This window comes from Cupressus sempervirens, chromosome 3 (assembly GCF_028749045.1).
Source record: "Cupressus sempervirens isolate cs-2001-9-10 chromosome 3, ASM2874904v1, whole genome shotgun sequence".
NCBI lineage: Eukaryota > Viridiplantae > Streptophyta > Pinopsida > Cupressales > Cupressaceae > Cupressus > Cupressus sempervirens.
Window position 1 is genome coordinate 1,042,046,215 of NC_143120.1, and position 24,835 is coordinate 1,042,071,049.

The window sequence follows — 24,835 nt, forward strand, 5'->3', positions numbered from 1 at the left end:
CATTATTTTATTTATTAAGTGACTTTATAAAATATTTTATAATTCAAGTCACTTTATTAAATTAATTAAATATAAAGTTACCTTTTAATATTTGTTTGTTTGATAACTTTATAAATAATTAACTTAATACCACTTATTTATTTAATTAAAATAATTAATTAGTCATTCTCATAAAATATTCATTATTTTGGACAACTTAATTAATTAAATTAATTAAATCAAATCACCTCCAAAAAAAAGGGACATGACATCGACACATCCGTCCAAGATATGGGTATAGTAGGTACGGACAAGATGAGTGTATCAGGGGAGTTGGGCTCTCATGCTGATTTGCTTCCTTCTGTTGGAAGCGAATCTATTTCTTTATCTCATACAGTTGATAGCATTGGATAGTTAGTAGTGCCACATTTTCAGAGGGATCAATTGTGGGTTGCAAAGGAGTAGGTGGATGCTTCCACATATAATTTCTACTGCGTAGACTCCTTCATGGAGTATTAGTTGGAGAGTTCGGATGTGAGGGAGGATTCATATAGAGTGTCTGAGGGTACTCTCATTTGAGGCTCTCATGCTATTCGGAGGTTGGTGGGAAAGACTGTAGAGACTTTGTCTATTATGCTTCCCCACAGGGATATTGATGAGCCCTTGACAGAGATTTCTGGAGTTTTTATCGCCATTACACTATGAGGAGTGCTCATCACTTTTATTTTGACCCACAGGTAGAGGATTTGGTTTCACGTCAGTGTGGGTTGGCTCCAATTTCATGCCATCCATTATGGGATGAGTTAGCACCATCTTTTGCCGATGGGATTGATAATTGCAAATTAGACCCTTTGTAATATCTACACACCCAGGACAGTTTGGCAGTATCTACACACCCAAGACAGTTTGGCAGAGGTTGGAGTTGGAGATTCCTAGTTTTCCCTAAAAACGCTTGTTTCTGCTACACAACTACACCTTGCTGCTCATACTTTTCACCTTCTAGTCATCAATATGATTGCTGGTCCATGGGGAGTAGCGTTTGGTTCGTTAAATCTTGCAGCACACTTGCATGCATTGCCTCAAGGTTCTCTTAAGAATTTTCCCAAATTCTACGCAGATGGTAAGCAACACCTAGATGAACCCATTAAAGCCTTCTACATTGCTATAGGAGTTTTTGGCGTTGAACGTGAAGATATATTTGTAAGGCTTTTTTTTGAGACTTTATAAGGTATAGTGGCTGATTGGCTCTACAACTTGGAACCCAATTCTATCACAGATTGTGTTTACCGCATAGGTTAATTAAGAATTGCATACAGATAATGAACATGAACTCGAACAACAGAACTCTTCTTATTATTCGTTTATGGCAAGATAATATATGAGGTATTGACATGATTACAATGATCTCGAAGGGAAATATAAATACTGTCCGGGGAACCTTCTCGAAGGTATCCGTCGGCCACGTACAACATGCCAACTACAATAATAGAACCTTTAGGATACATCTCGATACATGTCGGCCTGGCGGCACACATCCCCATACACTGACAGAACCCTCCCGATGCACCGTCGGGAACCTCTCGATACACCATCGGGAACATCTGAAACACCATCGGGAAGCTCCTGATACACCATCGGGAACATCTTGAAACACTGTCGGGAAGCTCCTGATACACCGTCGAGAACAACCCGATACACCGTCGGGAGCCTCCCGATACACTGTTTCCTGACGACATCATCTCCCCCAAAAAGAAAAGTCGTCTCCCGACGACGAGACGACAAAAAACCCACACTATATACATTATTCATAAAACAAAAACAACATGGATGTATACATCATCAACCCGAAGGCTGAGTTTCAGACTGTGACCATTGGCTGCGTCAAAGCTGGTACACCTGTTCTGTCCGTATCTGCAAATCAGCTCTAATCTATGAGTTTTCCTCCACCATGTGATGATCCTCACTCTATGGGTTATCAAAGTGACTTTTTTTTGCAATTTGTTTAAACACTTAGCATGTAACCAGAAATGTGGGAAGATATGATGTTTGGAACAATTCCAACAATAATTTAAAAAAAATTAATAGTTATCAGCATTCAGAGATTGACTTGTACAAATTCTAGTGGAAAGCAATTTACGCAATTTTCATACAATAGGCCGAGAGATCAAGAAGTTAAACTATAGAAATTGAAACCTGGATAACCATGAATTGCCAAACTGATGCTGGAGTTTGAAAGCAAATATCAAATCCAACTAACGCCCAGTTTCTACTGCGGATTTAACCGTCGTATTTCATATTGCAAATGCTTGTTGTCATGAGCGGCCGAATCTCTATTAATGTGCAGTTGCTACCTGATTTTCATCTGAGATCAACTCGAAACTTGGAGTCCCGACCCTTGTCCATAACGACCCAGATTGTGTTCGGAAAGATTGATGGTGTGATTGCCGGCTTGAACAAATAATCGCATAAGTCTTCACTCCAAATGGCGTGGCAGGTTGATTTCCGTTCTGGCCCGAAATTCGTCCTTAATCCTCCGCAAGGAAACAAACATCTGTAAATCTTCAATCCTCTGGCCCAAAACTTGCCTTCAATACAAACACCCGCAAATCTTCAATCCTGCGATATTTACTGGGCCTCTAATGACGAAAATATCTTGAGAAAGGACGCTTGGCCCAGGTGACCGAAATTCTTGCTTGTTGGAGATAAATCGCTGCTTGTAATCTCCTTTAAAATTCGAACCCTCTGACCTGAATCAAATCCTTGCTTGATATCAATTAATTTCACTCCCTGGCTTCCTTCCGAATTTTCTTAAATTCTGCAATAATTTGATGGATGACAAATGATTCTTTTCAATCAATCAGTAATGTAAGGATCTCCAACTTGGCCTTAGGCCACAGATTTTTGCTCGGATGAAGTGACTGTGATATCACTTCCAGATTGCAATAATTCAGATGATATTCCACACCCTCAAAATTGCTTATCGAGGGGAGTTGTCGTTCCCAAAGATAATTTGAGAATTTGCAGACCACTGACTACAAATTGCCCCAACTGGAATAGAAGTCGAATCAACAAAATAGCTTATGCCAATGGGTGCCTCTTGTCCTCTATTTATTCATTTTTTTTGAGAAGTCACTGGAAGCTTCTAGAACATTTCTTATTAAAATGCACCTTATTATTAATTAACTTTATAAGATTAAATAAATAACTTTATAAAATTAAAAGTGCAATCTCAATTTGATATTAGAACAAATAGGCCCCACTTACTGAATTATAATTTTCCAAGAGCAAAAATGTAATCTTTCGGCAACAGAATGACTCTCTCTCCAAAATCATTTGCCTACGAGAGTCAATGATAGGCAAATCTACGGTAGAAGTCATGTCGCTAGAAAGGGGACATGACAGTCCGCCCTTCCTGTAATTGCTTGTCCTTAAGCAATCTCAAAGCTAGGTGCTGCAAAATTGTTTCGTTTTCCCAAGTGGCATCTTCAATTGGTAGATCTCTCCATTTAACCAAATATTTTTTGATCACCCTTCTGCGGAGTTGCTTTTCCCTGCTTTCCAAAATGAAGTCCGGTACTAAGATCAATTTCCCTTCTTCATCCAAGGGCGGTAATACCGTAGAAGGTACCACATTCTGTCCCAATGCTTTTTTGAGTCGTGATACATGGAATACGTTATACACTTTGCTATCTGCTGGAAGCTCAAGCTCATAAGCCAATTCCCCTATTCGCCTGGTGATCCTGAAAGGCCCATAATACCTCGGCTTAAGCTTCTCTGACCCACTCTTTTTAAGAGTAGATTGTCGAAATGGCTAAAGCATGAGGTAAACCATGTCACCCACCTCAAAGCTCCTCTCTGTCCTCTTTTGATCTGCATACTGCTTATACTGATTCTGTGCCCGAGCTATGTTATCTCGGAGAGCGTTAATAATGTCTTTATGTCATGTCCCCTTCTCGATTTTAGCTTCAGGCGGGAGGATTAATCTATCTCCACATCCGGATAGATTAATTTCATTTTCACAGGATGTTCTCCAATTACAATGAGAAATTTTTTTTTAATTTAATTGATTCCAGGACTTTATTTTTTAAAGCAGAGCTAAGTCACTTAATGTTTAAAAGTTATTTATTTTATAACAGCTCCAAGTGACTACAGGACGAAAATGCCAATTAATCCCACATTCTTTGTACTTGGTACCTTCCTTCACTGCGAGGCTATTTAAGCACGTGCTTGGATTGGGATTAGGGATAGGAAAAGGTATGAGAAAACTACTATGAATCCTGGTTGCTTAAATGTGACTGGGCTGTGACTCTGAGGACGAAACCCCTCAAGTTTGGTGTGCATAAGGAGCTGGACGATACCCCAAGCTTCCTTAATTTCTAGAGTACATTTCTGGGCAAATTCGGCAATGAGAGATTTGAACGAATCAGGAGTTAGACAGGTATGGTGCGAACATAGATGAATTTGGTAATTTCTGCTTCTGCCATTCTGTGATTTGCATTCCAGTAAGGCGTTTCTTTATTTATTTTAAACACTCGTGGGAAAAGGGAACTGGACTATGTAACTCCAGATCACTAGTGCAGAGAATCCCGTAAATATTTTGGTAACCGTCAGGGCATTTCGAACGCAGTCGGGTTTGTTTCAGTCTGGTGAAATTTTGAGGAAGTCAAGCTGTCCCGTTAAGCAAATTCAGAAGGTACACAGTGATAAACTGAGCCGAAGACGGGTTGTTTCAGTGACTCTCGACAACAAGGAGGTTCTGTTGCTGGCGCCGTAACACAAGCTCGTCACACTCAGTCGGCTCGCAGACGTTAAGAAGTCGCAGGAAGTCGGAAGGGGTTTGGCAACACAACCTGCACCCAAGCAGTGGATTAACACTTCTTCATACAGTCGAGGTTTTTGGGTTAGCCGAGAACTGAAGTAGCATTTCGGGAGACGCAGTGACGTGATAGTGCTTCAAAAAAAAATGAGAAAATAACCATCAGTCGTGGCTGGGCTGTTCTGCCAGAACCTATCCCAGATTACATTCAGGGACATCTGCCTGGGTCGCTTGCTGTGGCAGGCGTGTTACACACTCAGAGACCATTTGTGGGTACGTTCATCATTTTGTAATTTTTTTTTCATAGCCTAAGTATTCTTCAGTTGTACACACTTGCTCACAGTGACTAGGAGAAAGATTACCAACACCTGCATTTCGAAGTTTGAATGGAACGTAGTATTTTTTAAGAATGTTCATGAACTGTTGATTAGTTTCTCTGTGATTTATTACAACTCTGTTTCCAGATTTGAGTCCTTCATTACATGGGTGTGAGTTTCATTCTGGATTGACTGTGAGGTGTTTGGATTAATGTCAGAGGTTATATTTTCTTTTTTTAAGATTCAAATTAAGAGTTGAGTTTTCAGATTAACCCAACAGTGGTAGTGTTGACTGTGGCATGCAAATTGAATGCTCCCTTGCTGTCGTACTGGTCCTTATAGGGTTTCATTGGAATATTTGCTATTAAGAAACTAAGTTAGCTGAAGGGAAAATACACTCTTTGTCTTACACTTCCATCAGATTATGCAGTAGTATGATTAACAATTGTTCGACAAAAATTTGTACTTCTGTTACCCATCAGCACTGAACACTAAAATTTAAGGACAGGTTAGTACACTTTACCCTCTTGAATCAAATCCCCGGCACGTGGAACCCGAACATCACCCATCAGCAAGTCAATAAAGCTCAGTGCATTATACCCATATAACGCTGAAAAAGGTGTCATCTGAATAGACATGTGAAAAGTGGTGTTATAACAATATTCACACAAATAAATCCATCTTACCCATGCCTTTTGCTGATCAGCCACGTAATTCCTCAAGTAGCCTTCCACCCATTTGTTCACTATTTCCCTCTGTCCATTAGTCTGCAGGTGATAACTAGTACTGGGTGTGAGCTCAGTGCCACATAACCGGAACACCTCCCGCCAAAAATGACTCAAGAATCTACTATCCCTGTCACTGACAATAGTGCGAGGTATCCCATGTAACCTGAAAACCTCTCTGAAGAATACCTCAACTACCTGTACTGCTGTATAAGTAGTGGTGATGGGAAAGAAGTGAGCATATTTCGTTAGTCTATCCACCACCACATAAATGCAATCGTGTCCTTGAGCCTTGGGCAATCCTGTAATAAAATCCATGGACATGCATTCCCACTTTTGATTTGGAATGGGAAGTGGCTGTAGGAGTCCTGCTGGGAATTTGTGCTCTTGTTTATTTTGTTGACAAACAGGACACTCACGAACATACTGCAATACATCCGTCTTGAGACCTTTCCATGTAAACCGTTCTTGCACCTGTCTATATGTTTTAAAGTACCCGGGATGACCAGCTATGGGTGAATCATGAAGAGCCCGCATAATAGACTGCTTCACCTTTGATCCTGGGACTAAAAAGATCCTGCTCTTGTAAATGATCAAGTCATCCACAAGTGAATACTTGGTATCAACAATTGTCCCATCAACTAACCCAGATGCCCAAGAGTCCCTAGCATACTCTGCAACAATCAAATGCTTCCAATCCTCAGAGATCTCAATCATCGCACTAAGATGTGGCTTGCGTGACAAGGCGTCTGCTACCACATTCTGAGTCCCCCTGACGTATGATATATCAAAGTCGTATGCCTGCAGCTTACTCACCCATTTTTGCTGTCTATCATTGAGATCTCTCTGTCCAAGGAAATGTCTCAAACTGTTGTGGTCAGTTTTTATACAAAACTTACCTCCTACTAGATACTGCCTGAATTTAGCTAACGCGTGCATGATAGCTAACATCTCGTTGTCGTAAATGCTGAATGATCTTTCTGGCCCACGGAGTTTCCTGCTCTCATATGCAATAGGGTGTTTGTCTTGCATCAAAGCAACCCCAATACCATCTCCTGAAGCATCACACTGGAGTTCAAATGGCTTCGAGAAATCGGGCAATGCTAGTACTGGACATGAAGTCATGATCTCCTTGAATCTGTCAAAACAAGCCTGTGCCTTTGAAGTCCAAACAAAAGCTCCCCTTTTAAGAAAATCTGTCATAGGAGCCGCGTGTCGCGAATATCCGCAAACAAATCTGCGATAGAAGCCCACATAAACCAAGGAATCCTCTTAGCTGGGTCAGGTTCTCAGGAATAGGCCACTCCACAATAGCACGAATCTTATCAGGATCCATCCGTACTCCTTCTCTACTGATAATATGTCCTAAGTATAATAATTCGGTCATGCCCAAATCACATTTAGACTCTTTGGCATACAAGGACTCTGCTTGCAAAGTATTCAGCACTGTCTCTAAATGCTCCATATGCTCATGCCATGTCCGACTGTATACCAATATATCATCAAAGAAAACCAACACAAACTTCCTTAGCTGATGATGGAAGACCTTATTCATGGTGGATTGGAAAGTAGCTGGTGCATTGGTCAACCCGAATGGCATCACTACAAATTCAAAGTGCCCACAATGACATCTGAAGGCAGTCTTCTCTATGTCCTGTTCTCTGACTGTAATCTGGTGGTAACCGGATCTCAAGTCTATCTTACTAAAGTAGCATGCCCCATGTAGTTCATCTATCAGCTCATCAATCCGTGGAATAGGATATCGATTCTTAATGGTTTTCTTATTTAGCACTCTGTAATCAATGCACATCCGAAGTGAACCATCTTTCTTCTTTACCAAAACTACTGAAGAAGCAAAAGGAGACTTACTAGGTCTAATGTGTCCCATTGCAAGAAGTTCCTTGATGGGTTTTTCTATTTCATCTTTGAGCCTCTTTGGATGCCTGTATGGAGTAATCATAACTGGTTTAGCACCCTCTTCTAATTCGATGATATGCTCAATCCCTCTATCAGGTGGTGTACCAGGTGGAATATCACTGAATACCTTACTGTAGTTCTTCCTCAATATCTGGATGTCTGGATGATATTCTGTCTTTTGTTGTTCCTCCTTTGTGGGCATGAGGGTATACATGGCTGCCCATTCAATATCATTATGCTTCACCAATCTTTCCAATCGCCTGAGAGAAATGGTTCGGACGTCACTATTCCTAATAACTCTCAACACATGCTGCTTCCCATCTACCTCGAACTTGATCTCCATGTCCTTGAGGCGGAAAGTGACCTCACCCAATCAACGTAACCATGTCATACCCAAAACAATATCCAAGTCGCCCATATAGACCACATGGTAATCTGCTTTAAACTCATAATTATTTAGGCGTAAAGGCATGTCTCTAACCATTCTATTACACTTAAGTGTGTATCCATCAACAACCTGTACTCGAAGACCTTCAAACTCCTCTGTTTTAATACCACGACGCTCAACCAGATGTGCATCAATGAAGTTGTGCGTGGCACCAGTATCAACCAATGTAATCACCTTTTGTCCTGCAAGAACACCACGTAACCTAAAAGATCCCTCCTGCTGAATACTAGACAAACATCCCTGCTGTAAATGTAGCTCAGGTTCCTCTTTTTGCCCTGAATTTCTTGTTTCTTCCTCAGGTTCTGAATCACTGTGATCATTCTCATTTGCTGTACTGTCGGAATCTGACCCTTCATAATATGCCCACATAACACTATTGGCCTTTCCCTTAGGTCTCAAAGGACAATCATGGTCCTTGTCATATGGGCCTTTGCAATAGAAACATAGTTTCTTCTTGCGCAAGTCGTTTAATGCTTTTGCATCCAGGGGTGTAGTAGGTTTTCCTTTGGTCTCAATGCTCTTCCCTTTATTCTTATCAAACTTCTTATTGTCTCTGAAAGGGGTAGTACTCGTGGAAGTGAACCTGCTAGAAGGTGCTGCAAGCTCCATACTCCGTGCTTTCCTCGTAGCCTCCTGCAATGTTGGTGGGTCAAATGCCTTAATCCATCCCTTGAGGGGTTCAGACAATCCTTCTGTAAATAAGATAACTAACCTTCTCTCAGACACATCCTGTACCATAATTGACAACCTTTGAAATTCACTAATATAAACCTCCAAATTGCCAGACTGTCTCAATTGTGTAAGGTCGCGAAAATAAATCTCTGGATCCTTCTTATCAAAACGCTCAACCAATCTATCCAGAAAGTCCTGGTAAGATGTTACCTGATTGTGCTGCAAAGTAACCATCCCATGTGACCACCAATCATGAGCTGCGCCTTCCAGATGCAAGGTGGCGTACCTAATGGCATCTATCTCAAACATAGGCCTTAATGCTAGGAAGGTGTCCCACTTATGAATCCATGCCTGTGCTGTCATCTGACCGCTACCATCGAAAGATGGTAAAGTGAGTTTGCCAGCAACTCGCTGCAAATCACTATCATGACCTCCCCTGGGCCTCCTGTTCTGACAGCTACTCCTCATATGCTCTCTCCTTTGGTTCAGATAGCGATCAATGTTCAATAGTTCATGCACATGTGGTGGTAATGCTTGCCATTCTGCAGTAGCGGCTCTGAGATCATCCTAAAAATCATCCGGCAAGTCATCTTCTCCTATCTCCTGAGCCTCCTCCCTTAGGAAGGTGGGACGAGTAGGCCTATTTGCTATCCATGATCCGCGCCTAGGAGCACCCTGTGAGCCTGCCACACTTCTATTATCATGATTAGGTGTACCTCTACCATGTTCCTGAATCCTGGGCTGAACAACTCTCTCCATTATGGTAGTCAATGCTTGTAGTGACTGGGCTATTTCTTGCTGTCCGGTAGTCATGATTCTGTAAAACTCTCTGGTCTCATCGTCATCAACTATGGGAAATCTAGGTGGACTCTGTGACTGTCTCTCACCCATATCTTTGAATTTCTGTTCGCCCTTAAGTGTTGCTCTTCTGCGAATATAATATCTGGAATAAGGTTGCATAAGATGTTTTACCCAACAGGATGGCAAGAACTAGGCTCTGATACCACTGTGATGATCCTCACTCTATGGGTTATCAAAGTGACTTTTTTTTGCAATTTGTTTAAACACTTACCATGTAATCAGAAATGTGGGAAGATATGATGTTTGGAACAATTCCAACAATAATTTAAAAAAAATTAATAGTTATCAGCATTCAGAGATTGACTTGTACAAATTCTAGTGGAAAGCAATTTACGCAATGTTCATACAATAGGCCGAGAGATCAAGAAGTTAAACTATAGAAATTGAAACCTGGATAACCATGAATTGCCAAACTGATGCTGGAGTTTGAAAGCAGATATTAAATCCAACTAACGCCCAGTTTTTGCTGCGGATTTAACCGTCGTATTTCATATTGCAAATGCTCGTTGTCATGGGCGGCCGAATCTCTGTTAATGTGCAGTTGCTACTTGATTTTCATCTGAGATCAACTCGAAACTTGGAGTCCCGACCCTTGTCGATAACGACCCAGATTGTGTTCAGAAAGATCGATGGTGTGATTGCCGGCTTGAACAAATAATCGCATAAGTCTTCACTCCAAATCGCGTGGCAGGTTGATTTCCGTTCTGGCTCAAAATTTGTCGTTAATCCTCCGCAAGGAAACAGACATCCGTAAATCTTCAATCCTCCGACCCGAAACTCGCCTTCAATACAAACGCCCGCAAATCTTCAATCCTGCGATATTTACTGGGCCTCTAATGACGAAAATATCTTGAGAAAGGATGCTTGGCCCAGGTGACCGAAATTCTTGCTTGTTGGAGATAAATCGCTGCTTGTAATCTCCTTTAAAATTTGAACCCTCTGACTTGAATCAAATCCTTGCTTGATATCAATTAATTTCACTCCCTGGCTTCCTTCTGAATTTTCTTAAATTCTGCAATAATTTGATGGATGACAAATGATTCTTTTCAATCAATCAGTAATGTAAGGATCTCCAACTTGGCCTTAGGCCACAGATTTTTGCCCGGATGAAGTGACTGTGATATCACTTCCAGATTGCAATAATTCAGATGATATTCCACACCCTCAAAATTGCTTATCGATGGGAGTTGTCGTTCTCAAAGATAATTTGAGAATTTGCAGACCATTGACTACAAATTGCCCCAACTGGAATAGAAGTCGAATCAACAAAACAGCTTATGCCAATGGGTGCCTCTTGTCCTCTATTTATTCATTTTTTAGAGAAGTCACTGGAAGCTTCTAGAACATTTCTTATTAAAATGCACTTTATTATTAATTAACTTTATAAGATTAAATAAATAACTTTATAAAATTAAAAGTGCAATCTCAATTTGATATTAGAACAAATAGGCCCCACTTACGGAATTATAATTCTCCAAGAGCAAAAATGTTATCTTTTGGCAACAGAATGACTCTCTCTCCAAAATCATTTGCCTATGAGAGTCAATGATAGGCAAATCTACGGTAGAAGTCATGTCGCTAGAAAGGGGACATGACACACCATTTCTTTCAGCATCAAAGCAACCTCCTGACACTCAGCTTCCTTCTGATCGTGAGCCTGTTGCGCCGAGTCCTTCTCCTGACGTGCTGTTGTCAACTGCTGCTCGACCGCTGCTAGTTGCTGCTGCACTGTGGTTAACCGCTGTTCTGCCTGCTGTTTCCCTCACGTACTCTCCTCGAGCTGTGCTAGCAGTGCTGTTCGTTCTGCTTCCCATGCAAGGTGCTGGGTGGTAAGTTGGTCAGCCATCTCCTCCCGAGCCTTTTCTGCCGTCTCCTGAGCCTTCCACCTAGCCTCTGCCCTTCTTCGCTTCATCAACACCATTTCTGCTATGGACTTGCTTTGCTTCGTAATGACAGCCAGGCGAGAATGAATATCCATCTCTTCCGTCTCTGCTGGTAGAGGATCTAACACTTGGACTCCCGTGGCCACTTTCTTGGCTGCCGCTGCACTTTGATCCTCCCCTTCAGGTGATGCCGGTATCTCGACTATCTCACTGTTGGATCAATGGGCCTCCAAGGGCGTGTGCTCTCTCATGGGAGACTGAATGGAATGACTTTTGGTGACAGGGGCAAGTAGTCGACACCTCAAGTACTCGCTCGCCCGACTTGCTACACTTGTTGCTGGGGCCCGGGGTGCCGCTGCAGGGATACTGGAGTGAGCACTCTGATCCTCACTTAGCAGAATGTTTGCTACAGTGACTACCGCATCTGACCCAGTCACTTCCAGCCGAACTTGCTCCTGCGTACCTCTCCCACTGACTCCTTCCTCTGTCACAGGCTTCGCCACAGGATGTGGCTGAGGCAAACTCTCTAGTATAGGTATGGGAGCTGGGTCGTGAACCGCTGGCTGCGTACTCGTGGCTATAGCAGTAGGTGCTGCTGTCCGCTGGTGCACTGCTGGCTGCACAGGTGCTACTGCTGTTCATGATGTAAGATGTAGAGTAACTGGGGTCATCACCACTGGACGCCGAAACTGACCAAACCCTAGGATGTGAACATTTGCCATGGTGTGAATGTGGGGTGCCGAAATTACCGGAGCTGAAGTGATAGTCACAGGTGCAGCTGGTCGCGGAAAGCGAAGTGGAACTACTGAGACTATGCTACCTTCCTCATCTTCTTCCTCCACTTCCTGTTCCACCTCCATACCTTCAGAGTCGTCATCCTCATCGCAAGATGTGTCCTGATGGCCACTATCGGTGTTACTCGATTCCTCCATCTCCTGCCGTATCCTCTTTTGGCCCTCGCTCTTCTGACCTATAGGTGTATCCAAATGCTTCCATTGCATTACCAGAGGCTCGCCAGGTGCTGCTGGAGTCGGCTTAACTTCTAGCTGGTCATGGGGTATCATCCTGGCCGTGGCGTCCAAAAAGAGTCCGATGGCGTAGTGCGGCATATAGAATGTTTTGTGTTGTAAGGTCATGAACTCCTCCATGCGCGTGGCTAACAATGAAGCCCAGTCATAGACCTTACCGTTCATGATTCCATTCATCATACTGACCAAGGGGAAGGAAATGTCAGATGCCCTGCTGGATCCTGTAAGCCTGCTTTTAACCACATCCATCAAACACTTCCAATGTCCTTCACGAATCTCAGACTTCCGTAGCCCTCTTTTCTTCGACGCGTCCATGAGAGTATCGATGTGCTTCTGTACTTCGTCGTTACACACCATCCGTATGAGCTGTAACTTCGTTTCCTTGCTCATCTTTTTGGGTTTGCCATCAATCTTGGCTCCAACTTGCGTCGCCCCTGGTATACCAAAGATTGTCGTAAAATCAGTTGGCCGAAAGGATACCACTATGTCATACCCCAAATATGGAATTGAGCATTTTCGAGAATGCCTATCATAAGCCTCAATCATCGGCCGCAAAACGCCCTCAAAGTCTCTAATACAAAAAAGTGGCATCCGGATAGCCCACTCCACCTGCGCCTTTCTGATGCTTGCTTTAACCAGGTGAGTATCGGGATGTTCCTCCCACCATTTCCGACAATCCCCTCCATTCAGCCCTTCAAAAGCTACAGTTTGTGGTGTTGCATGGACATCTGGCTGAGTCTGTACTTTTGCCCTATGCTTGCCTGTCTCCTTTCCTCGTGGCCGTGCTTGTGAGGGTCCTGCCTGCACCTATTGATTCATGACTGAATCTTGTTCCAGGTGTTTCCTCCAAGCTCTCTTACCGGCTAATTGCATACTATGCCTTTTGTATCTTTCCTGTGCTTGCCGTACAGCCCTACAAATTCCCAAATTTCTCACGTATTTCCTATTGCTTGAAATTTGCCGATCCAACGTATAACTATTTCAACAGCTCAGTATAAGCATGGACGATGGGATGACGTGTCTTGCCCAGCTTGAAGGAAAATTCGCATGAAACCTCATACTGCCTGATAGAACCCAACGGTCTGTGCAACCATCTTCATCCGTTTCGCCCTCAGAGCACTGTAACTCCTCTTGTAAGTACCTTCCGATGAAAACCTTGCAAGTACTACTTCCAAGCTACGGTCTAGACGGCTTCCAAATACGTACTGACGACACTCAACAGGGGTAGGGACATTTGAAGAAACCCTCTAATGATATTGCTATAGGCAAGGGCAAGAACATGTGCAAAATGTGGCCTGTCAAGTATCAGAATGGAGTAGAGCTAATGATAGTCTGCAAATTCTCCACCGCGTTGTTTACTCATTCACCACGTCAAGGGCTTGGTGGTATTCTGAAAATTATCACCTTCACCCTATTTGCTTTCTCGCCCTACGCCTTCTTTTTCCTAATCCGCAAGCACGGTATATGAGAACATTTGATTCGAAAATGACTTTTGTGTTCAGGTTTCACTCATCTTTGACTCCACGTCGAATGGCCTTTCTTCACATTTTATGCTCTTATACAAATAGTGTTTAGCGTAGAGACAAAGATGATGAATGCATACAGACAATAGAACACGAACAGCAGTAGTATATTCGCAATAGTAGATGAATCCCCTTTTACAATGATCCCAAACGGGATATAAATACTACTCCCGAACCTTCCCGAAGGAGTCTGTCGGCCACAATTATTCTATCCGTTACAAACTATTTACCGCCGGACCGTCGGCTACGGAATACCGAAACACCGCCGGACCGTTGGCTACAAAACACTGCCGGACCGTCGGCTACAGGAACACCGCCGGAACCATCCAGTCGGCTAACACCATCCCCCCCAAAAAGAAAAGTCGTCTCCTGACGACTGACAAAATATCTTGATAGCCACCTGTGCTGCTTTCTTTGTTTTCAATTCCTCGGTACCCTAAGCCAAGTGTCGCTGCACTGCCTCCAACCGGATGATCAGCTCCTCCCGAGCTCTCTACGCATCCACCCAGACAGCCTCACAGCCAACACCTACTCCCACTGCCTCTGGTACACAGAAAGTCCATGCCTGCAGCAACTTCAACTCTTCTCAGCTAGTCAGACTCCCACGACTGATATCCACCACGACTGGGGGTCCAGGGGGCAACGCCCCCGGCGGGGTCGAGGGGCAGCGCCCTCGCGGGGTCCTGGGGCAGCGCCCCGGGTGCGCTCCCTGTCGCAGTACAGGGCGGGGTCGAGGGGCAGCGCCCCTCGCCGCCAAGACCAAATTAGCACTTCGAAACCTACACAAAAATGCAAGGAACGCACCATTTCTGTTATTATCTGCCAATTCTGCACTCTTTCTGGCAACCACGGATGTGTCCCCTTCCCTTTGGCATCATCCATCACTCATTCTGAACAACTTGATTTTGTCGTCGTTATTTTTTGTTTTTTTTTTTTTTTTTTTTCTTTATAAGTACTGAACCTCTGACTCTGCATCACCTGCGGCCTTCCTGTTCTCCCTGCGGCCTTTCTTTTCTCCTACCCGCGGCCTTTTTTTCTTCCCGCGACCCATTCTTCTCCTACCCGCGGCCTTCTGCTGGTCAAATTCTTCACCAAATTCTTCAACATGCCCACCCAAACTGTCTGAGAGAAGATAAATCGCGGTTGTTTTACCTTGCTACTGCCGTGGAAGTTTTCCGTCTGCGGATCTGCGGGGTTTTAAGTCCGCGGGGCCTTCCTTCCCGCGGGACTTCTAGTCCGCGGGGCCCGCGGGACTCTTAGTCCGCGGGGTTTCCTTCCCGCGGGACTTCTAGTCCGCGGGGCCCGCGGGACTCTTAGTCCGCGGGGTTTCCTTCCCGCGGGACTTCAAGTCCGCGAGGCCCGCGGGACTCTTAGTCCGCGGGGCTTTCTTCCCGCGGGACTCCAAGTCCGCGGGGTCCGCGGGGCTGTCAGACTCTTTTTTTTTTTTTTTTTTGTTTTTTTTTTTTTTTTAATTTTTTTTTTTTTTTTTTTTTTTCAATTTTCTTTTTTTTTTTTTTTTTTTTTTGAACAGAATACATTACTCAACAACAGTACCTCTGAGTGACGTCATTGCCAGAGAATGTTGTACTGACGACACGGAAGGATTCACCACCGGGGAGTACTTCCTTACACGATATGGTTTCAACTTAGATCCGTTAACTGGCTGAGTTATCTCTTGTCCGTCCAAGGTTGCTAATTTCATTGTCCCCGTGTCGCCAATTTCTCGGATTTGATATGGTCCAATCCATCGCACTTTGAGTTTGCCCGGCTTGATTTCGTTACGGCCATCATACTTCAGTACTAATTGTCCTGTCTGGAATCTGTTATGTCTCAAATGCTTGTCATGCCAGAGTTTGCGTCTATTCTGTGCTACTTCTGTTGCCCACTGTGCCTGCGATTGTCGCACAACTGGATTATTTCCTTGCTGTCGGTGCCCTTCCACTAATTTTATGCTGCAGTGTGACCTTTTCTTTCCGCGCGGTCTATTCACCATGTACCGGACAGTGGAATCTTTCGTTTTTTTGTGTTGAGACTGTATGTTCTTCCCCTCAGCTTCAACCATGGCAATTTTTCCTTCTTCCACTTCCCTGCATTCCTCCGGACATTCATTTTCCTCCTTTTTCTCATCTTCGTCAACCCTTAGCATATTGCAACTCGGAAAGAGTTCGTAGTCTTCTATTTGCCAGTGGTAAAGGCCATTAACCGAGTCCAGGTCGTCGTCATTCGATCCTCCGTCAAGTTTCAATACTCCTCCTTCATCCGGTTCCATTCTCCTCTGTCCTTCGTCATCCCTTTCGCCTTCACTGTCAGAATCTGACAATGCTGCCTCCTCACCGACCATTTGCGTATGCAGGTCAATTATGAATCTTTTGCCTCCGCGCTCCATTGATAGGGTATTGCGTTTCCAATCATGTTTTACTTTTGCTTGCACCAACCAATCCCGTCCCAGAATAGCATCATAGCCTTTTCTTTTTAATGGAATGACTACAAAATCCAATAAAAATGGTTGCGTACCAATTGTTACCGGTTGCGCTTTCAGAATTCCCAACGGTTTGATTCCATGTTGGTCTGCCGTGAGCAACTGAAATGCAGGTGGCCACAACGTCGGTTTTCCCAACTTCTTCCAAGTATCCTCCGGTAAGACATTCACGCCGGACCCTCCGTCAACAATTGTCTCTGTCAAAACATTTCCCAAAATCTCCATCTCGACGACCGCTGGATGCCCTCCGGAGGTGAGTGCCAGCAGCATTGGATCTGTTGTCATTACTTCCCTACTATTCCTTCGTGTGTCCTCCGGTGCTTTCGAAAATGGTGTATGATTCAGAATAGCCGTTCGTAACTGGGGCATTGTGAGGAGGAGGTCACTTATCTTGACCGGTATCTCCGTTTGTAAGATCTGTCGTACAATGCTTTGTTCTGCGAAGTTCTTTGCCAAGGTGCCTGTGATGTCCTTCAACTGAGATGTTTCCGCCGACGATGCCTTTGCAATGTCCGCCTGCACTTCCCCCACTTTTCTCTTTTCCTCCGCTTGCCTCCGTGTAATTGCCAGAACCTCCTCTACATCCGTGCCGACAGTGATCAAATTTACTCCAGCCTTTGGACACTTGGAATCTTCGTGATCGCCGGGTCCGCACCATCTGCATAATAATTTCGGTGTGTTTGCCGCTGTACAATCCCGCGCAAAATGACCCCACAAATTACACGCTCGACATTGAACGATCGGCCGTCCGTTTGCATCATATTGGGTTCGACTCCGGCCTCCATTATTATTGTTATTATTTGCATTGTTGGTATTTTGCCCTCTGCTATTATTCCTATACCCTCCGGGTGTGGCACCATCAATGTTTGCATTTCCGTTATTGCCCGACGGGGAAGCCTGCTGCGTAAGAAGCACCTGCGGAGATCCTCTTGTCTTCATGTTAAAAGGACAGTCCTTTGTCGAATGGCCCATGATCTGACAGATGTCGCAGAATTGGTTCTTCGGGCACGATCCCTTAGTATGACCGTCGGTCTTACATTCCGTGCACCACAGTTCACGGCCTTTTGGCTCCTTCTGCATGTTCTTAAATTCCTTCATCATGCGAACCATATCCTTCTGTAGGGCACGAACCTTCTTGCTACTGCCTTCGTCGTCGCTACTATCATCCCGAGTGGATTCATCATCATCAGAGTCAGAGGAGCTGGTTTTCTTCTTCTGTGTCTTCTGTGCACTCTCAAGGTCCAGTGCTCTGTTATATGCGTCCACATATGATGACGGTGGCACAATTTTCATTTTCCTCCGCAACTTCGAGCGTAGGCCGTCCACAAACCACCTTTTCTGCAATCCGTCCGCTGGCTTGCTTTCCATTTTGTTTACTAAGTCTTTTAATCTCCTGGCATAGACACGGACAGTTTCGTGCTTCCCTTGCTTGGTATTGAAAATTTCCGCTACGATTTCATTATCATCCCGTAAGAGTTTAAATTCCGCCAAGAACTCCTTTTTAATGTTATCCCATGTATCCAGCTTCTGTGGATCCATATCCGAAAACCAATCAATCGCGACACCCCGTAGGGTTGCCGGAAAGTGCCTGGCCCATTCGTCGGCATCTGTGATTCCATTTGCCCGCCAGATCGTCTCACATGTCTTACAATGTCGGAGAGGGTCGGCTGTACCATCGCCTTCAAATTTCGGTAATTTTTCTTTGGGTCCCGCCATAACTCTGGAAGTCTGCACCTGTACTCCCACACCAGCAGTCTGCACTCCCACACCGGAGGTGTCTGCAGCTGCAACCCTTGGTGAAGACGGAGGATCCTCCGAAATTGTTTCCCGCGGAAGTCTATCCTGGACGAAGAGGTCACTCCACGCTCGTGCTCCGTCGGCACCGCGAGCCGTGCGAGTTGATGCTCTCCCGTCTGAATTTTCTTCCCTCGGCGAACACAATTTCAAGAACTCTTCCCGTGCTTCTTCCACCAATTCCACTCGCTGCCGAGTCTCCTCCAACAATTCCTCCGCACTTCGGTTTTCGTCGACAATCCTCTGAAATCTCCGTCGGCGTTCGGCTTGCTGTGCTAGAATTAAATTCTCTTGCGCAATACGGATTCCATCTTTTCCCTTCGCCTTATTTCGATCCTTGTTAAGCTGATTTGGCATTAATCTTCATTCCTCCCACCTTCCAGATTCATAAGGCAACGGCGCCAAATGTTTAGCGTAGAGACAAAGATGATGAATGCATACAGACAATAGAACACGAACAGCAGTAGTATATTCGCAATAGTAGATGAATCCCCTTTTACAATGATCCCAAACGGGATATAAATACTACTCCCGAACCTTCCCGAAGGAGTCTGTCGGCCACAATTATTCTATCCGTTACAAACTATTTACCGCCGGACCGTCGGCTACGGAATACCGAAACACCGCCGGACCGTTGGCTACAAAACACTGCCGGACCGTCGGCTACAGGAACACCGCCGGAACCATCCAGTCGGCTAACACCGCGCCAAATGTTTAGCGTAGAGACAAAGATGATGAATGCATACAGACAATAGAACACGAACAGTAGTAGTATATTCGCAATAGTAGATGAATCCCCTTTTACAATGATCCCAAACGGGATATAAATACTACTCCCGAACCTTCCCGAAGGAGTCTGTCGGCCACAATTATTCTATCCGTTACAAACTATTTACCGCCGGACCGTCGGCTACGGAATACCGAAACACCGCCGGACCGTTGGCTACAAAACACTGCCGGACCGTCGGCTACAGGAACACCGCCGGAACCATCCAGTCGGCTAACAAATAGGACTGTATGGTGACATGGAATAGCCGGCCGTACGGTGTCATGAAATAGCTTGCCCGGCCGTATGGTGTCATGAAATAGCTTGCCGTACGGACCGTACGGTGACCACTGTACGGCAATCTCTCTCTCTTTTTTTTTTGGTTAAACAGCAGAGTCAGTTTTCTCTTCGACCGTTAGCATTGTCGATCTGCACCGACGACGAGGTCACCTGAAGGTCATTTTCTGACACAAAAGTCTTCTGACCGTGGTATACCTTGAGCTTTGAGCCATTTACCGCTTGGGGCACTTCTTGTCCATCTAAAGTCCATAATTTTATTGCTCCATTGTCTCCTACTTCCCGAATCTGATAAGGTTCGACCCGCTTAACTTTGAACTTGCCCGGCTTGATTTCATTCTGCCCGTCGTACTTCAGCACCCACTGTCCGGGCTGAAACCTATTCAATTTCAAGTGCTTATCGTGCCATGCCTTTCGCCTGTTCTGGGTTACTTTAGTGGCCCAGTGTGCTAACAATCGCTTTTCCTCCAACCTGTTTAGTTTGTATAACTGCTCTCTTAAGCTTTCCATGTCGCCCAACTTGTTTTCTAGCGCTATCCGCAGGCTTGGTATAATGAATTCTGTTGGTACTACAGCCTCCTGCCCGAACATCAGTTGAAACGGCGTGTGTCTTGTTGTAACTTTATACGTCGTACGGTAAACCCACAGAGCAGAAGGTAATTTCTCCTCCCAATCCTCTCCTTCAACTGTGCAGGATTTGTATATAATTGATACCAGGATTTTGTTGGTAGCTTCGGCCTGTCCGTTTGCTCTTGGGTAGTAGGGACTTGACAGTGAATGGTAAATTTTGAACTCTGTGGTGAGCAGTCGGATCACATGGTTTACAAAATGTCCTCCTCTATCGCTTGTTAATTGTAATAGAATGCCGTACCTGGTAATAATTTGCTCATAAATAAACTGTGCTGTACTTACCGCTGAGTTGTCTGGTAGTGCATGCGCCTCCACCCATTTAGTCAAGTACTCCGTGGCGACCACAATGTAATGACACCTTCTGGTTCTGCTCATCTTCAGGGGTCCTATGAAATCCAAACCCCATCGTTCAAAAAGCTCCTGAGCATGAGAGGGATTTAGAGGCATGAAGTCTCTCTTCAAGGGTTTCCCCGCGCGCTGACATGTATCGCATGCAACAACGCATTCCCTTGTGTCATTGTATACCGTTGGCCACCATAAACCTGCTAGAAGTATCTTTCGTGCAGTTGTGTCCGGGCCCATATGTCCTCCTGCCGGTCCTTCATGCGCTTCCTTCAGTACCCGTGGAATTTCTTCCTTCAAGACACAACGCCTGAGGATTTGATCGGGTCCCATTTTATACAACAATCCATTAATCAGCTGAAATGTTCCGCTTCGTATCACCAACTTCCGTCTTTCATTCGATGGCATGGTATCTGGAAACTGTCCTGTGGACAAGTATTCGCCGATGCTTGTATACCACTTCGGTAGTGCGGCAATCTGGAACAACTGTGCATCAGGAAAGTCATCATTCACACCGTTTGCCGGTTCTCCTATTCTGATATGTGACAAATGATTGGCGCTTACATGCTTCTTTCCTGGTCGTACGATGATCTTGAAGGTAAACTCCTGCAAGAGGAGTAACCATCGGCTGATCCTTCCTTGAATGACTGGTTTATTGATCATATACAACAAGGCTTGATGATCGACATAGAACACAAACGGAGTAGCCAGCAAGTAATGTCGGAATTTCTGCACAGCATAGACCATCCCCAATGCTTCTCGTTTGGTCGTACTATAATTTTGTTCTGCTTTTGATAGTAACCGACTGGCAAAGTAGATCGGATGATCCAACCCGTGGGTACCGGTTTGTGCGAGAGTTGCTTCGATCGCATAGTTAGATGCATCAAAATGCACATGAAACTCCTTATTCCAATCCGGGTAGGCCAGGATGGGTGCAGTAGCCAACCTTACTTTGAGCCCTTCAAATGCTTCATCTTGATCCTTTTCCCATCGGAATGATTCTCCCTTGCTCGTCAACCTGTCCAGTGGATATGCTACCCTGGCAAAATTTTTGATGAAGCGTCTATAATAGCCTGTATGTCCAAGGAAAGATTTTACCTCCGTTACATTGGTGGATGGCTGCATCTCCAATATGACTCGCACTTTGTTCGGATTTGTCTTTAGTCCCTCCTTACAGACTATGTGTCTGAGCAACCTGCCCTGGGGAACCATAAATCTGCACTTCTTCGGATTTAGGGCCAGGCGCGCACGTCGACACCTTTCCATACACTCGCCCAATGCTGCCAGGTGTTTGTCCTCCGCACTGAACACCGAGCAATCATCCAAAAATGCATTGAAGTTTCCGATGGACATCTTATCAAAAATATGTAGTATGATTCGTTGAAATGTCGCAGGCGCATTGCACAGACTGAACGACATTCGATTATAGGCATACACCCCATCTTCTATGACAAATGTCGTCTTCAGCTTATCCTCCTCTGCGATGGAAATCTGATTGTAGCCGGAAAAACCATCCATAAATGAGTAGATCTCGTGTCTCGCTACCTCTTCCAGGATGCTGTCTGTGAATGGAATCGGAAACAGATCCTTGATCGTGACGGCATTTAGGCATCGAAAATCAACACATATTCGGATCTGAGTGGAGTCCTTTTTCAGTGAGATCACTATCGGGGATACCTATTCACTGGTCTGCACTTTGAAAATAATGCTAGCCTCTAACATTCGATTGATTTCCTCCGTAACCCGTGCTTCATAATTTTTGTTCATTCTGTAGGGCCGCTTTCTTACAGGTATTGCTCCTTCGATCAACTGAATGCGGTGCACGCACAACTCCGGCGGTACTCCTTTGAGGTCCTTGTATGTCCACGCAAACACATCCTTATATTCTAAAAATATCTTGAATGTTGCTGCCTTTAGTACTGGGTCCCAGTTGTCTCCTACCAGAATGTTTCGTGGTTCGGCTTCGTCTCCCAAATTCATGGTCTGCAACGCGACTTCATTGTATTTGATGGGTTCCCCTTCAACGAATATATGTGCCGGGGTCACACCGAGTGACGCATCGCCTTCCTGTATTTCAGTAAACTCCTTTGGAAATTCATCATTACTGTATCCTTCTATTGTCAGTACGTTGCAGCTGTGAAACAATTCATAATCCTCTATCTGCCAATGGTAGAGACCATTTACTGAATCCAAATCATCATCTCCTTCCAGTCGCAGTACTCCCTCCTAATTTAGTTCCATACTTTGCCCCTTTTCATCTTCTTCGCCTTAGGAGTCTGATGATAAGGCTTCTTCCCCAACCATCTGAGTGTGCAGATCGATAACATACTTCCGGCCTTTGCTTTCGAGTGATAAAGTATTTTTCTTCCAATAGTGCTTTGCCTTGGCTTGTATCAGCCACCCTCGGCCCAGAATGGCATCATATCCTCTCCGCTTCAGTGGGATCACGATGAAATCCAACAATAATGGCTATGTTCCAATCATCACTGGTTGTGCTGTCAGGACTCCCAATAGCTTGATTCCATGTTGATCGGCTGTTAGCAGCTGGAATGTAGGCGGCCATAATGTCGGTTGTCCCAACTTTTTCCAAGTGTCTTCAGGCAACACATTGACACCGGACCCTCCGTCCACAATTGTTTCCGTCAATATAGTCCCGAGAATTCCCATTTCAACGACTGCCGGATAGCGTCTGGATGAAAGAGCTAACAACATCGGGTCTTCTGCACTTGTGTCTCCCTGTTTCTCCTTTTCTCGCTCTACTGGTTGCTTAGCAATCGAGACTGTATTCGTGAGTGCCGTACGGAGTTGAGGCATGGTGAGCAACAAATCATTAATCCTGACGGGTACCTCGGCTTGCAAGATTTGCCATACAATGTTTTGTTCTGCACAGTTCCGTACAGAGGTGCCAAGTGTGTCCTTTAGGTGTGCCGTTTCTCCCTGTATTGCTTTCTGGATTTCTGCACGGGCTTCCTCCAGTCTCTTCTTTTCCTCCGTCGGGTCAGGGTAGAGCTTCGCCTGCTTCCGTGTGATAGCCAGAACTTCTTCCTCGTCCGTCCCGACGGCAATCAAGTTTACTTCGGACTTCGGGCACTTAGTATCATCATGATCGCCAGGTCCACACCATCGGCATAGCAACTTCGGTGTGTTCGCCATTGTACACTCTCGGGCAGAGTGACCCCACAGATGGCATGCACGGCATTGAACTATCGGTCGGCCATTCGCATCATACTGGATGCGACTTCTTCCGCCATTATTGTGGTTGCCACTATTGTTGTTGTTGTTTTGGCCACGCCGATTATTTCTGTATCCTCCCGATGTGGCACCCTCCGTACTGTTGTTCCCTCTCCCTCTGGACGCGGATGCTTCCTGTGTTAGGAACACTTGTTGCGGTGTTCTTGTTTTTAAATTGAAAGGGCATTCCTTTACCGAGTGTCCCATAATCTGGCAGATCTCACAATATTGCTCTTTCGGGCAGGATCCCTTCGTATGGCCTTCCTTCTTGCACTCTGTGCACCACAGTTCATTGCCCTTATTCTCCTTGTTCATGTTGTCGAATTCCTTCATCATCCGAATCATGTCCTTTTGAAGGGCACGAACCTTTTTGCTGCTGCCTTCATCATCACTGCTATCTTCTCCTAAAGAGGCGTCGTCATCTGAATCGGATGAACTATTCTTCTTCTTCTTCTTGGTCTTCTGCTCACTTTCCAAATTCATTGCCCGGTTATATGCTTCAATGTAGGTCGATGGTGGCACGATCTTCATCTTCTTCCGCAGCTTTGGGTGAAGGCCCTCAATGAACCATCGTTTCTGTAACCCGTCAGCTGGCTTATTATCCATTTTATTGATCAAGTCCTTCAATTTCCTTGCGAAGACTCAGACTGTTTCATTCTTCCCTTGCTTAGTATTGAATATCTCCGCTACAATTTCATTATCGTCGCGTAGGAGTTGAAATTCGGCGATGAACTCCTTTTTAATGTTATCCCAGCTGTTTAAATTTTGTGGATCGGTATCAGTAAACCAATCAATTGCAACACCTTGTAGGGTTGCCGGAAATTGCCTCATCCATTCATTTGTATCCGTTATGCCATTAGCTCTCCAAATCGTTTCACAGGTTTTACAATGTCGGATGGGATCAGCTGCTCCATCACCATCAAATTTAGGTAACTTCTCCTTTGGTCCCGCCATCCCAATGCTCACGCTTGGTATTCCGATGCTCACACTTGGTATCTTGACAGCTGTGTTTGGTGAAGAAGGGTCTCCGTTAAGTGAATCTGTTCCTTCTTGAAGTGGATCGTAGACGAAGAGTTCACTGCACGCTCTTGCTCCTTCAGCACTCTGAGCCGTGCGAGTCGATTCTC

The 24,835-nt window shown here is 44.8% G+C and overlaps 1 protein-coding gene across 2 annotated transcripts in view; it reads left to right on the forward strand.

The window, feature by feature from the left end:
- LOC149570290 (Leucine-rich repeat protein kinase family protein) overlaps positions 1 to 24,835 on the forward strand; it is a 260,412-nt gene that overhangs the window by 148,251 nt on the left and 87,326 nt on the right. The window lies entirely within an intron of this gene.